The 14394-nt window shown below is 40.8% G+C and overlaps 1 protein-coding gene and 1 pseudogene across 1 annotated transcript in view; one reads left to right on the forward strand and one right to left on the reverse strand.

The window, feature by feature from the left end:
• The window catches only part of LOC137234831 (uncharacterized), a 708540-nt gene that overhangs the window by 604014 nt on the left and 90132 nt on the right, over nt 1-14394 (forward strand). The gene's annotated exons all lie outside the window — the stretch shown is intronic.
• On the reverse strand, nt 1591-2120 carry LOC137234253 (large ribosomal subunit protein eL20-like; annotated as a pseudogene).

The following is a 14394-nucleotide window of genomic DNA, read 5'->3' on the forward strand; positions in this document are numbered from 1 at the left end:
AGCGCTATGAAAGTACAGTGCAACGTGAAGTTGTAAGAAGTCCCAATCATCTTGAATTGGCTCAATTTACCACCGCCAGTCATGTGCTTTTTTGTGACATCATTGATGAGCAATATTTCATCTTGTCTCATGGTAAAGTCATCTTTCGTGTGGAAGCTTAACACCTCCTACGAAACCAAAGGTAAAGTTTGACATAATTAGAACAAATTTTAAACTTCATACTATAAAAAAAAAACATACACGTACCTAGGCGGAATTATGAGTTCAAGGCAATAGGCAGAACTTCTTTCGACACCACATCCTCTACTCGACTCCTCGATTGTCCAAAAATATTTTTGGATGTCTCGTTTTTTTTTCTTATCTGCTTCATGTTCAGCACGATGACGTCGCTGTCTATGCTTATACATATTGGCCGCTTAGGTCTTGTGGCCTTTTGAACACCTTTTCACACATTGTATTTCCGTTCGCCTTCGTGAACATTGTGAGTGTGACGTTTAGTGCTCGTGCCGTCGTGGAAACTCTGTTACAAATCTGACACCGATGCTCAACACCCGTATCCTCGTGTATCCTTTTTAATATGCTGTTTAAGACCTGACATATGTCGCAGCCAAGCTCCACACATCTGACATTGTTGTGGTTGCGGAGTCGGACGTGGATCCTCGGAATGTTCTAAGAAACGATGTTTCTTTATATAATTGAGATGCATTAGTTTACCACGTTTGTCACAAATTACAATTTTATTTGTATCGTGACTTTTTCTTTTATGTGTAGTAAGTGCATAATTTGTAGGAAATTTTTTATGACACTCAGTACATGTAAACTTATATTCTGATTTGGGTACATGCTTTGCTAAAATGTGATGTTCCAAAGCTATCTTTGTTGCATAAGCATTCTCACATTTATCACATTGAAACGATTTTCGATCCTTTGCTTTTGACGGATTAACATGTGCGTCTTCATGTTCGGCTAATGGCGACTACTACTACAATTTTCTCCGCATATTTTGCATTTAAAATGCTCTGGATTCCAATGTAGCAGAATATGTTCAGCTACAGTTTTCCTTTGAAAAAAATTTACGTCCACAACACATCATAAAACCCACCGGTGGGCACCATTTTTGATTTTTCTTTGATAAAGAATGCGTAAGTAAAGTAAAAGTCCACCAAAATCGGTATTGGCAAATTATCACCGGCAGCCTCTAACGGACTACGTATATCATTATTTGTTAGAATGAATGTAACCAGATGACTACGATGTAAAGGGAAAAATATCAGTGGTATGCCGGATGCCCGCTCAGAAGCCCTTTTCAATGTTTACGAGACAAATTTATGTGTAACGACACCAGATAAAAAACATGGTAAAAGTTTTTAGAGTAGCCATGATGTTAACATTATCAAATAATGATTTAATGTTGAGCGCATATTCATTAGAATACTTTTAGCGAGTCGCTCCTGATTTGTAAGTATTTCTTGATATTTTTTTCAGTCTTCATCTGCATTTCTCATTGTTTCACTTTTTTCACAAGTAGGTACCTTTGAGACTCACATTTTATTAAAAATCAGAAACCTAATACAAAAGTACTGTACAAACTTACAGGAAGTAAGTTCTTGGCTTTCTGTAAGAGAACAATTTTCTGTTGCCCTTGTGGTCTATTCTTTGCACCAAAGGGAACTTGATGGTTGAGTTGTGGAATTGTTTGACGTGCACACGACGTGTTTTACTGGCTGGGATTGATTCAACCTTGATTATTTGAATTGAATGAGCTCGCGCACGATGACGAGCACCCATATCACCATAACATTGTGTAGCTGCACCACCAACTTTCAAATCACGATACTCGCGGTACATGATGTGTGTACCAGAACGCGAATCATAACGCAACCAAATGCCGAAGTTCTTTATTTTGGTTGGAGAAGTCTCATACACCTGTTTCAGCGATACAATTTCACCGGTGGTCTTTTTTTGAAATTTTTCAATTGACGCAAGAAATACCTAAAACGCGATTTGGAAACAATGTTATCCGGGGCAAAGATACGCATTTTGTACAGTGGAGTTTGTGGCTCCTTCTCGGTTGGCAATTTGCGGCTAAGCACTTCGTATTCCTTCAACTGTCCCTTGGCCTTGATTTTCGCAGCGTTTAGAGAAAACGACACCGGTCACCTTAAACGTTTTTTGTGCCACAACGCTTTTTTCACGAAATAATTGCTCAGCCGCTTGTTTAATTGCATGTTGTACCATGACACCTCCAACAGCACTGGATACCTGAAAAGAAAAAGAGAAATTAATTAATATTACCTATTACAATTAATAATATACTAGCTTCCATATTGACCGCTTGTTTTAAATGAATGACATTTTTTTTCATTCAGGAAATCGAAAAGTGTAGCAGATGTCAAAATCTCTACATTTAATTTCTGACTGTCCATGATTATTGTAATACAAACGTTAATCCTCATGCGCAAGCTTCTCGCGCACTACACGTCACGCACTACATATCGCGCACGACATGCTACGTGGCGCGTACTAAATACAAAATATCATTTGGACGAAATTTAATATAATTAATTCCACGAATCTCGACATTGTCGACAATACACGTCGAAAGTAATGTTGAATGGTGGAAGTGCAACAGGTATTACAGTTTTCAGCCAGGTTGCAGACCGTTCCGTGTGGTGGCAGGCCACTTGCTGTGAAAATAAAGTTCACTACAATTCAAAAATAAATTTTAGGACTACTTCGGCGACATCTGCCGACATAGATCGAATTGTAAATGCGCTAAAGCACCAGCGACATTACATGGATGAGTGCTAAATCCGTTTAGTCGTCTCTGTCCGCACATACGTCTTTACTTATGGCCCTTAATCCTTTATTTCAAGTAAATTCTATTTCAAAATTTCTTTGCGAAAATCTATTAGATATAATTTTTTGTTTACGCTACCCAAACAACATTACGCCAACCTCAATTTGGGCATGATCAATGATACCAATGTCCTTTCAGATCATGACCCATTACCAAACATTATTATTGAAGTCAGAGGGAGGCACAAAGCGTTTCGACGTTGCTTGCCAGCTCTGTGGCAGGGATCATAGCTTTAGGATCTGTGCCGAATACCGGAAAAAATCCGCAGAAGAGAGGTTGCGGGCACTACTTCTGCATAAGTACTATCCAAACTGTCTGTCGCCCTTTCACCGCGTGGACAAATGTAACCGCAAGTATCGCTGCAAGAGGTGCCAAGAGAAGCACCACACCACGCTTAATTTAGATAAGCGTCGACCGGTATGCGACGAGATAACCACAAACGGTGAAGACAACACATCCGACGACGAGTTGTCAATCAACCTCTCGGGGCCGGCTAAATCCTTGGCTCAGCAGGTGGAGGAAGAGGAAATGGAGGAAGAAATAGCCAAAATGGAGGACGAGCGAGCAAAAACAGAAATGAGACCGTCAACGAGCAGGAATGGGATGCGCAGTTTCCGACCGCTGTTGCGGCACGAACGAAGGGCGGAGGAACTAAAGAAAGCTCGAAACCATCAAAATAATTGGCGGCGCCGCGACATCGAACTCCAACGGGGCCCACCAAGCCATACAAACGCGAAAAACAGCAGCGGCGAAATAAATCGACGCCATACTCTCTTGAAGCCCAAAGTACAAGGACGCTATCGCGCAACACGCTGGAAGGCTTCCGGACAGGGCGGCTGCTCCAGGCTACTCCATCGTCGATCATGCGGCCTTTCGTGCCAATTGCGCCGACGGCCATCATACGAATTGAATCACGTGGGCATTTACACCTGGCCCGGGCCATTATTGATCCCTGCGCCACCAGCACGATCGTCGATGCAGAGCTGGTACGCGACTTACAATTGGAGCGCCACGGACATGGACAATGCACCCTGTTTAGTTATTCACACTAATGGGAGGGGGTAGGGGCACTCACCAATGGCAGTCACTTGGCTTGCTAAATAAGCACACGATATATTTTCTAATTTCATATAATAATAATTAGGTTTATTTCTTTATTTCACGATTTTAGTTCACAAACTTTATTTCACTTCACAAGATATTTGTTTGATTTTACTATAATATAATAAACTGTGTAAACTTTAACTTGAACCACTACTAGGTAATTCAACCGCGCGCTCTAAAAGACAACTGTCTGCGCGGCCATCGATGACCGCTCGTTGAGCGGTGCAGTGAGCATGCAAATCAACATATACAAAGGTAAGTAAATAGAAAAGAAGCGGTAGCTTTCCAACCTCTTCTTAAGAGTTTTACATTAGGATTTTAGGGTAAATGTGGATATAAAGGGTAAGTATAAAATTCAAATTTTAGCGTAACTTCAGCAATGCAATTTAAGGTAAGTATTTAACAGGTCAGTATTTTTACAGGTAAGTTAATCAAATTGGATCAAATTTTCATCCATGTCTTCAACATGGCGGCCGGCCTGCGGAGTCGACAAATTTAGAAGCTCTTGCAGTTTCTGTAAAGTAACCTTTGCTTGATTAACCAGCTTCCTTATGTTACGTTGGCTACCACTACGGCTCTGCAAACGAGCGGCGGGACGTTCAATTGTACGGTGTCGCGTTCTTCGTTGTTCCTCGCGCCTATGACGCGCGGGTGGCGGAGACCTCGAATGTCGGTTGCGTGTTGACGTTGGAACGGACGGACGGTGCAACAAAGTATGATGAGCTCGGCCGCAGTGGCGGCAGCTGCCGGCGGAATTGCATTCGCCGGTGGTATGTGACGTGGCCAAGCAGTTGACACAGTAGCGATGGGCGCGTGCTGACTCATATCGCTCTGCAGGAGTCATTATTAGAAATGCGTGGCATTGGCGCAAAGCGTGCTGTCGGCAACATAGGCGGCATTTTCCCAACTCCATGATTAGATCTGTGGAGAAAAACGTTAGAAGAAAAAAGAGAAAAGAAACTCAGCATTAGGGTAAATTGAGGTTGAACTGAGGATAGGATAATTCTAGCTGGGAAGAAAAGGGGCAAGAGAATTAGGATGGGGTCAATAAACAGGTTTTGGTGATGTTCCGCGTTATTACTCCATTTTGAGTACGAATATCGAGGACGCGAACATTTCCATCGGGACCTGCATGCAGTTTTGAAATGCGTCCGAGGCGCCACTCATTGGGTGGCAACAGATCATCTTTAACAACGACTAGGTCGCCTTCTTTCAGGTTCGCCTGAGATACTTTCCATTTTTGTCGTTTATGCAGTTGTTGAAGATACTCATTCTTCCAGAGGTTGCTGAATTGATGGTGTAAGACTTTAAGTAGTTGCCATTTACGAGTTGGATTTAGATTTTCTGCATTGGCTTCCGGCAGGGACAGCAGGGGGGCACCACGGAGAAAGTGTCCTGGCGTTAGCGCGAGTAGGTCTGTAGGGTCCTCCAACATGGGAGAAATAGGTCTGGAGTTTAGGACTCCTTCAATGCGAACGATGAGGGTCGTGAATTCTTCAAAGGAGAACTTATGATTACCGGCTACTTTTGTTAGATGGGTTTTAAAACTTTTAACTGCTGCTTCCCATAGCCCACCCATGTGAGGAGCGTATGGTGGAATGAATTGCCAAGAAAGGCCTTGAGGAGCATATTTTTCGGCGATGTCTTGACCTGCTTCTTGGAGAAAAAGAGGTACTTCCTTTTGCATCGCTCGATGAGCGCCGATAAAGTTCTTTCCGTTGTCGGACATGATTTTGTGCGGCATTCCGCGGCGGCCCACAAAACGCGCAAAGGCTGCTCTAAACGCTTCGGTGGTCAAGTTTGAACAGACCTCAAGATGTATGGCTTTAGTTGAAAAGCAAACAAAGATGCAGACGTAGGCTTTGGAGTAGGAGGCGCGTCGTAGAGTAGAGGTTTTGACGAGGAATGGTCCAGCAAAATCGACTCCTGTCGTGTGGAACGGGACAGTATACGTTGATCGTTCGGCTGGCAACGCTGCCATGATCTGGGAATTCATCTTCTGCTTGTGGATCGTGCAAGTCTTGCAGTGGAAAATATATGACTTTATCTTTTGTTTCAAGCGCGGAATATAATATTCTTGCTGTACCATCCGAAGCATGAGTTGCTTTCCTGCGTGAAATAGACGATTGTGAGTAAAGTCGAGGAAGAGGGTACAAAATTTTGAGGACTCGGGAATGATGATCGGATGACGTTCATTATCACTAAGTGGGGCATAACTTAGACGTCCATTCACGCACAATATTTCCTTCTGGTCTAACATCGGGTTCAATGGCAGTAGCGGACTCTTCCTACCTATCGGCTTAGAGGCTTTTAATAAAGAGATTGCTTCCGCATAGTACATCTGTTGAGTTACGATGATAAGGCGTTCCTTTGCATGGCAAATCTCTTCTGGAGAGAGAGAATGTGTTGAAGGGACTTGTTGTTTTCTCGCTTTGTGGATGAACCGATACATGTACGCGATAACGCGGAGGGCCCTAGCGAACGAAGAGAAACGTTCTAAGGGATCCAGGGCCTCTCCGGTGTGTAATGCTTCGACCCGTTTTTGTTCTGGTGGACTGGAGTTTTGAGGAACCGCTTTGGGCCAGAAATCGGGAGACTTGGATAGCCACTCCGGGCCTTTCCACCATAGGGAGGATTCAGCTAGCTCTTGGGGTTTGCATCCGCGTGTTCCAAGGTCTGCTGGATTGTCGCCGCTTGACACATGGCGCCAAGTAACATTGCCGACATTTTTGAGAATTTCCGCAGTGCGGTTTGCTACGTATGTCTTCCAGGTGGAAGGTGGTTTTTCCAACCATGCTAACACGATTGAGGAGTCTGACCAGAGACTTAGCTCATGTGGGGGCAGTTTTAAATGAGAGCATATTTGTTTGACTAATTTTGAGAGTAGTACTGCCCCACACAATTCGAGGCGAGGGAGGCTTACAGTTTTTAAAGGGGCTACTTTGCTCTTTGCTACTAACAAATTTGTAGTGAAATCATTATCGCTATTCTGCACTCTGAGGTGAACGCATGCGCAGAATGCTTTTTCTGAGGCATCAGAGAATCCGTGTATTTGAAATGGTTTGTCGGGAGAAAAGTCGACCCATCGGGGGATTTTTATGTCACCTATCGCTGCGAGATTTCCCCGAAAGGTGTTCCATTTGTGTAAGGCCAGAGGTTTGATCTCTTCGTCCCAGTCCGTTCCTTCCAACCAGAGTTGTTGAAGGAGAGCCTTGGCTAATATCATAATTGGCGCTAGCCATCCTGACGGGTCAAACAATTTCGCTATTGCTGATAATATTTGTCGCTTTGTCCTTGAGTCGGCGGCTGGTAGAGGGTCATATGAGTACGAGAATGAGTCGTTGATAGCGTTCCATTTTATTCCAAGGGTCTTTGTGGAGCTGACATCATGGAATTTTAGAAAATCTGCATCGAGGAGATCAGATTTTGGGATGGATTTGAGCATTTCGGGGTGATTAGCCGTTATTTTCTTCAGAGGAAAACCGCCTGATCTCAGAGCTTCGATAACTTGGGTCATGGAGTTTATTGTGGACTGTAGGTTATATCCGCCAGAGAGGATGTCATCTACATAAGTCTCGTTTAGAAGAACATTTCTGGCGAGGCGGAATTCATCTTTGGTGTCTGCTGCTAGCTGATGGAGGGTGCGGATTGCTAGGTAGGGGGCACAGTTCACACCAAAGGTAACTGTTTTCAGTTTAAAATCTTCGAGCTGTGATTTTGGAGATCTGCGTACTATGATTCGCTGATAGTCCTGATCTTCTGGGTGTATGAGTATTTGGCGGTACATCTTTTCGATGTCGCCATTAAAAACGAACTTGTAGAGGCGCCATTGTAGGATTACCAGCATCAAGTCGTTCTGCAGGGTCGGACCAGTGTATAGTACGTCGTTCAACGAACTTCCGGAATGCGAGAGTTTTGAGGCATTAAAAACGATCCGTACTTTTGTTGTTTTGCTGTCGGGCTTTATGACAGCATGATGGGGCAAATAAAATGAGTAGTATTTGCCTTCCTTGATAATTTCGAGGGGTGAAGTGGGTTCCATGTGATTCATGGTTAGATATTCTTCCAGTACTTCAGAATATTTTTCTTTTAGTTCTGGTTTCTTTTCCAATGATCTTTCTATGCTAATATACTGCTGTTGAGCAGCGGGTCGTGAGTGACCGAGGGCTAATGTTTCCGGGAAATTTTGTTTGAATAGGAGTTTTACCATGTAGCGACCATCTTCTTTTCTGGTGGTGCTCCTTTTGTAGAGATCTTCACAAAAGGTGTCTTCATCTGCGAGCGGTGTGGTGGATTGAACTTCTTCCTGCTCCCAAAATTTTTTGAGGAGTTCATTTAGAGAGTCGTCGGGGTTTTCAATTATGCGGGTTGGAAACGTTGAAATTTGTTCAGTTATTGGGCCACTCAATATCCAGCCGAATATGGTGTTTTGAGCTATGAGGCTTCCTGCGACGTTGGTTTCGAGGCCTTGCAGGAGGATTTGTGGGAGTATGTCGCTACCTATTACCATGTCTATTCTCCCTGGAGAACAGTAATGGGGGTCAGCTAGTGCTAAAGAGGAGAACTGTTCAAGATTTTCGATCACCACTTTGGAAGAAGGGAGGAAGTGTGTTAACTGTGGTAAAATTATGGCTTGGGTAATGATTCGTGTCGTTAAATCCCGAGAGCATATTGTTATCGAACAAATTTTATTGGAGGTTTGGACTATTTGTGCGCCCATCCCTAATATCTGGTAATTAGTCTTCATGGTTGGTAGACCTAGCAATTTTTGTATTCGATAGGTTATAAATGACTTTTGGGAGCCTTGGTCCACCAAAGCCCGTACCTTGAAAGTTTCTCCTCGATGGAGTATCGGGACCACTGCCGTGGGCAATAACGTTCTTTCTTTGTTACTGGAGAAGTGAGATAGAACTTTGTTGCCTGAATCTTGCGTTTTTGTAGAGTTTTGGGCTTGTGATTCTTGGAGCTGCATTGCCTGTTTTGATGTACAGGGATTTTCTTGATCATTGGTTTGGGTCTTGGACTGATTTCTTCTCTGATACTGTCGGGAAGTGTTAGGGTTCGCTGGCCGAGATGTTTGATAGTGTAGCAGAGAGTGATGTCGCTTTTGACAATATACACATTTGAAGTTGCTACAACATTCGGCTTCTGAATGGGAGAATGCTAGACAATTTTTACAATAATTATTGTCTTTTAAGAACTTGTTGCGCTCTGACACACTGAGTTGCTTGAATTTAACGCAGTTCATCATGGAGTGGTTTGAATTACACAACTTGCATGAGACTTGTCGGAGCTGTTCGCTATGAAAGGAGTGAGATTTATTTTTAAAGTTGGATTGACTTTGAGGTGTCGATGATCGAGGGGTGAAGCCCGAGTTTGAGTTTCGAGGTTTGCTTGGCCTGTATGTACCTAGTCGCTCTACCACTTCGTATCTGGTCGTGAGGAATTTATCCATTTCCGACCAAAGTGGTAATTCCTTTCTGGACTCCAGAGATTGTTCCCATAAAGCCAGAGTTTCATTGGGGAGTTTTGAAGAGCATAAATAAATAAGCATAGGGTCCCAATTACTAGTGGGTACGTTATTAGTGTTAAGGGTAGAGAGGCAATTGTTTATTGTGGTTTGAATTTCTTGAATTCTCTCCCCACTTTCATAGAATACGGGTTGCATATTAAAGAGAGTTTTAAGTTGACTGTCTACAAGAATTCTTCGATTCTCGTATCTAGACTTGAGTGCACCCCAGGCTAGCTCGAAATTTTGGTCATTGAGGGCGTATTTTTGAATTATGAGGGCTGCTTTTCCTCTGGTTTTTTGTCTCAGATGGTAAAGTTTTTGGGCTTGGGACAATTTAGGGTGATTTATGTATACTGCCGTAAACATATCCCTAAAGGACGGCCATGTCTCATAACCACCGTGAAACACTTCTGTATCACACGCGGGGACTTTGAGGTAGGGTTCCCGGTTATTCAGGGCTACTACAGGTGGGGACTGGATTTGAATGCTGGATGTTGGTTCCAACGTTGCGAGAAGCTCATTTATTCGAGCTTTCGTGCTGATGTTTGTTCCCATCGCTGTGTCATATTTTTCTTCCAGAGATGCAATGGATCGTTCATCCGTGAGGTTCAGGTATGCTACTTCATACGCTCGTTCTATTAGGGATACGTGCCTATTGAGTTCCTCCATGTAAGTTTGCAGACTAGGTTTTGTGTGATCTGCCTCATTGCAGTTCCAATATTTTCCGCAAAACTTTTCGAATTTTGCTATCTCGAATAGGCATTTCCTCACTGATTGAGTCGCTTCTTCTTCTTCTGCCAGTGATTTTGATCGTGTTTTAGGTCCTTGGGGTGCTAGAAGCGTATTTGTTTTTTCACCTTTTTCTTCAGCCATTGTAGTTTCGTTGAAGTTAAGCTGTTTTTAATGGGTGGGATTTCGTTTGTAACGGGTTGCAAGGAGTATACTTGTGAGTATTACTAGACTGTATTCGGAGTCGCTGGGTTTTTAAAATATATTGTGTGTAAGGAATACAGCAGAGTAGATTTGATATATTGCGTCTTAGAAGTACACAGGAAAGTTTCAAAATTCAAGCCTTGTGTGTTAAGAAGTACACCGGAGTATATTTAAGGGCTTATGTATTAGGAGTACACGAGGAGGTTTTTATAGCTAAAATTATTATTAAATGGAGATAATAATTAATAGTTATTATTAAGGGAGATAATAATTCCTTTTTTTGTAATTAATTTATTGTGTGGCTATATTCATTCGATAATAAATAAAATTTGACCACCTTTTTTTTGTGATTTGTACCCAGTGTATTTTTGTGCGTTTTTTTGCTATTCAGATTCACTGTGCGGCTACTGTGTACATATATATATTTCCTTTATATGCAATAAATTTGAGAGGGCGACTTATGCACTTGCTTCAGCGTCTCTGAATACAAGTATGTATGTGTGACGCAATTTGAGTACAATTTTTTTGTACGCTGTGTTGAGGGTGAAATTATGTACTTGTCTCAGCGCTTCTGAGCCCAAGTGTATTTTTGTATATTGCTAACTGCAATTTTTTTGGAAGTTTTGATTATCGTGTGCTTTGTTTGGGAAATGGGAGAAACAGAATTAACGTGTGTGTGAGGTGACTGTCCACATACGTTGGCGCCAATATATTGTTTTTTGACCGGAATGCAAATTGGGGAAAGGAGATTTACGTGGTACGGTAATTAGCAGCGGGTAAGTAGCCGGTAAGTATATTACATATATAAAGCGAAGTGAAAAGGGCTGGTATATAAAACGGGTGATATTCATGTATTTAAAAATTTGTGTGACTTATATGTCTTAGCGGATTTTGGAAAGAGTATATACAAATTGGAGATTTGTATGAATATATTATTTAAAATGCAACAAATGAGGTTTCTCATTTATTATATTGATCCGTTAAGCTATGCAAATCTTTCTACACAGTGATATGTATATATGTGGTTATGGGGTAAAATATTTAACGGCACTTACTTTAATCTTGGGACTACCTTGTATGCTGTGGATCTATATTATTCTGGGTAACGGGGATTTCTCCTAACGGCTGGTTAATTATGATGTTGTTGTGGTTCCTGGTGCTGATTTTTGTCGACTGTACCTTTGATGATTTTTAATTTCTCACTTTAGACCCTTTTGTGTTTCTAATATTTTTCTTTTAGGGTATATGTATATATTTTTTTCGTTTTCCAGGTCACCAGGTTTTAATTTAAATATTTGAACATTTTTCTTTTCAGGTCACTAGCTTTTGGTTTTAACCCTTGTTTTTTTCTTTATATATTTTTTCAATGTTTTTCGAAACCTTTATTCCAAATTTTCTCTTTTCAGGTTTTCTTTTATATGTATGTCAACGTTACCCTTAGTTTTCTCACTTCTATATCTTTTTAGGCCTTTTTGCAGAAAATAATTATTTCTTTTTTATTCACTTTTCCTTTTTTTCAGGTTTTCAATACTTTTTACTGATTTTCACTGTTGATTTTATAGGTTTTTTGTTTTTTGGTTTTTGCCATCACTCTATTTGTGTGCACTTAACAATTTGTTCCTGTTTTTTTTCGTTTTTAACACTGGTTCATTTTCCTATGGCACCGATAGGACCATGTTTAGTTATTCACACTAATGGGAGGGGGTAGGGGCACTCACCAATGGCAGTCACTTGGCTTGCTAAATAAGCACACGATATATTTTCTAATTTCATATAATAATAATTAGGTTTATTTCTTTATTTCACGATTTTAGTTCACAAACTTTATTTCACTTCACAAGATATTTGTTTGATTTTACTATAATATAATAAACTGTGTAAACTTTAACTTGAACCACTACTAGGTAATTCAACCACGCGCTCTAAAAGACAACTGTCTGCGCGGCCATCGATGACCGCTCGTTGAGCAGGGCAGTGAGCATGCAAATCAACATATACAAAGGTAAGTAAATAGAAAAGAAGCGGTAGCTTTCCAACCTCTTCTTAAGAGTTTTACATTAGGATTTTAGGGTAAATGTGGATATAAAGGGTAAGTATAAAATTCAAATTTTAGCGTAACTTCAGCAATGCAATTTAAGGTAAGTATTTAACAGGTCAGTATTTTTACAGGTAAGTTAATCAAATTGGATCAAATTTTCATCCATGTCTTCAACACACCCTAATACTGCGCGGCAAATTCGGAGCGTCGACCCGCATAACAACCCAAGCAGCCGTCGTCGAAATCCATTACCGCTTGAATCCACCGTCCAATGTGGACCCCAAGATTGCCGCACCCTTTGGATTCATGCGGCTGGCGGATCCGAAATTCTACCGCTCATCACCAATACGGCTTACACTCGGCGCTGACATTTACGCCGAAATGATGGTGAGCGGTACACCGGCATCGACATTTGGCGGTCTCCTAACCCAACCGACCGTGTTCGGGTTGGTGGTCTCGGGAGTCTGCCAAAAATAAATATCCGACTTTCACGACTCACACATGCGCCATTTCATATATATTTAAGTAAATATGCACGGAATTTAAAACCACGTACGTGTATCTAATAACTTCTTTTCTTTTTCCACAGGAGATCGAAACGCCTGGTCAACCATCTGGCGTGCAGTGCTTGCAGTCCGCATCTGCACTGGCATTCCTTTTTTTTATTTTTTCTTTGTTACTTACGGCAAGGGGGCCGGTATGTTTAGGCCACAGGCCTAAATATATCTCCCCTCCCTCGTAACATAATTTTCTTTAGTTATTTTCCTTCGTTTACTACCACCCACATATTATTGGGATCACTAATACACACAGGCATGTGTGAGAGTGGTAGTACGCATGTATCTTAGATGTTTACCGCTGTGAGCCTGCGGTATAGCAACTTTGTTGCCGGGAAACCCAACGAAGGAGCTGCATCGTGGATTCATCGGCTCATGTCGCAAAGAGGCTCGTCCTCTTTGAATACAGCAGCCCGCAAAGGTACACGTAATCTCACGTTCACGCAAGTGCAAATTTTCAAAATTATTATTACATATATACCATTTTCCTCACCGTTTTTAAAATCTTTCTTAACACTTGTTGTATTTATATAAATAAAAACTGTGAATTCCCTTTTTTATTAACACGAAACCCTTTGGTGTTCTTATTGTCTTCCTTTTTTTCGACTTAAGCAATCTATAACAAATACGTGGGTGCAATTTTTTTGAATAATTTTATTTCACATTCAATTCTTTTGCGGTCGGAATTTATGACATAACGTTAATTTGATGCCAAAAGTAATAAATTTATTTGTTTATGTAGTTTTTTGAGTTCGTTTATCTTTATTTGTTTACATTTGTGCTTACATGTGTACATATTATGTTGGCATTTGTTTGTACATATTCACATGTATGCATGTTGGGTTGCTAATACTTATTGGAAATTATTAGTAAAGTGGAATGAATACAATTGTAATTATATTTTTTTTTTTTTTGGTTAAAGTTTATTTAAATTTATAATAATTTAAGCCTATTTTTATGAATTATTATTTTATTATGTTCATTTATATTTTCTATATTACAGGGAATTAAAGTGAAATTATTTTTCCTATCAATATTTTCTACTCTAAAGGGAATTAAAGTAAAAATATTTTTCTATGATATTTTCTATTCTGCAGGGCCCTATGTATCTACTATCTAACTAGGTATAAAGGATCCTATTATCTAAAATTATGACCTCTTTAAAAGGCGAGGTTTTTGTAGATGAAACCGGTGAAACAAAGCTTTAGCGTTGTTATTTTATTTCGTTTGAGCGAGGCTGAAATTAAAACATATAGGAAATGATCATTGTAACTAATAGTGTTGAAATCGGTACTATTCTAAAAGGTGAGGGTTTGCGAGCATATTACATATAAAACAATTGAGTAGCTACAGTTGCTGCAAGATCAGGGTATTTGTGTATTGGAAAAGG

This window comes from Eurosta solidaginis, chromosome X (genome assembly GCF_040869045.1).
Source record: "Eurosta solidaginis isolate ZX-2024a chromosome X, ASM4086904v1, whole genome shotgun sequence".
Lineage (NCBI taxonomy): Eukaryota > Metazoa > Arthropoda > Insecta > Diptera > Tephritidae > Eurosta > Eurosta solidaginis.